This window comes from Equus quagga, chromosome 7, assembly GCF_021613505.1.
Source record: "Equus quagga isolate Etosha38 chromosome 7, UCLA_HA_Equagga_1.0, whole genome shotgun sequence".
Taxonomy (NCBI): domain Eukaryota; kingdom Metazoa; phylum Chordata; class Mammalia; order Perissodactyla; family Equidae; genus Equus; species Equus quagga.
In genome coordinates this window covers 22605509-22607409 of record NC_060273.1, presented here as the reverse complement: position 1 = coordinate 22607409, position 1901 = coordinate 22605509, and positions in this window count along the sequence as shown.

Below are 1901 nucleotides of genomic sequence, written 5' to 3'. Positions count from 1 at the left end.
GGGGGGGGGGGGGGGGGGGGGGGGGGGGGGAGGCGGCGTTGAGCTTCTCTTCACCAGAGTGTTATGTACCTCTTCCTGAAGGAGTGGGGGTTTCTGCGGCCCGCGCAGAGGGCTCAGTATAGGGACATCATTGCAGGAGACCAGTAACCACCTTGGCGTACTTGGTAGGGTCCGGCCGCTTTCCTCTCTGTTCCAGGCTCCCACGAGCCCTCTTTCAAGAGAGGCCTGGCTGATGTGGCGTGTAAATAGTCCTTAGTAGTAAGGGAGCAGAGATGGAATTCCGCTGTTTGGAGAGGCTGCATCATGGAACCTTTACAAGGAGGCTGGCTCTTGGTGGGGAGGAAGCGGGCATGTATCGGCTTCTTGCACTGTGAAGGCGCGCGCACCGCTTAACCAAAGCCCGTGCCTCCGCTAGTTCTCCTTCCCCCAGGAGTCCCTGGTCCAAACCAGTACTTATTTTCTTGACAGAACAGGAGAGCCTGAAGCCTAAGATCCTGGCTATGAGATGAAGGTGCAGAGTGACCTACCCAAATCAGCATAATTCTCTCCTATTGGATTGAATGATAAAAGTAATGACACAGAAGGATGACATGGAAAGAGCAGAATGGGTAGGAGCTGGTGTGGGAACTGAAGACTCCCAGCTCTGTAACCAAGGACTCATCCAGATAGCTCTCCCAGGACTACAGCGATTCTCTGTAACGCGAGGCCTCCTGGGTTCTCTGGAAATCCGTGAGACTTCTGGTGGGAGTAGACAGCAGCTCTTCCAGCCAGCGGTGTTCTCTCTCACCCTGGATCAGGGCTCGCTGTATGGTGCCTGAGGATTTTCCTTGGAGCGGGGAGTCGCATGGTAATGTTTCCAACTATGAGTGCTGGGAGATCCTTCTCAACCTTAATGAGCTGAGAGGCCCTCTATAGCCTCTCACTTTCCTGCTTAAACACACAGGTGCTTCCCAGGCCCCCAGGTAAGAAAAGCCTGCAATGGCAGAGCATGCCTGATCTGAGTTTTGATTCTCTATGTCTCCTGAAGAAGTCAACACCAAGGGCAAAGGAAGTAGCCTAAAGAAAGGACCTGGGGCCTGGCCCTGTGGCCGAGTGGTTAAGTTCACCCGCTCACTTCGGCGGCCCGGGGTTTTGTCGGTTTGGATCCTGGGCGCCAGTGTGGCTCCACTCATCAGGCCGTGCTGAGGCAGCATCCCACATAGCACAACCAGAGGCACTCACAACTAGAATATACAACTCACAACTGGAATATACAAGCTTTGGGGAGAAGAAGAAGGAAGGAAAAAAAAAAAAAGAAAGGACCTGGGCCTGAGAATCTGGCAGGGAGGGCCCAGCCCCATGATGCTATCTTGGGGCACTGGAGTTCATCAGATTGAAGTCTAAAGTAGACTGTGGTGTCTTGGCTCTCAGCCCAGGCCAGCAATGGCAAGACCTTATGGCCTCATGGGCTCACCTCTGCCCTCTTTGTAACTACCATTTCAACAACTCTTATACTCTGGGGTGTGGCCAGTGTGTGCTGAGCCATTGGAAAGAGGCCCCATGAAGCCTCCAGTGGAGCAGGCGATGTGGCTGGAGATTGGCACATCTGTGGCATATCAGTGTATCATTCTTCAGAAACTCTGGGCGCCTTTGGACTCTGGGTGTCCCCTCTGCTTAACTATTCCTGGCCTCAGTGGTCTCATTTGTAAAATGGGAAAAATAAACCCAGTCATGCCTATCTCACAATAGACTTGGAAGATCAAGATCAAGTGAGAAGGGGCCGGCGCGCTGGCGCAGTGGTTAAGTTTGCACACTCTGCTTCAGTGGCCCGTGGTTCACCAGTTCAGATCCCAGGTTCGGACATGGCACCGCTTGGCAAGCCATGCTGTGGTAGGTGTCCCACATATAAAGTGGAGGAAGAT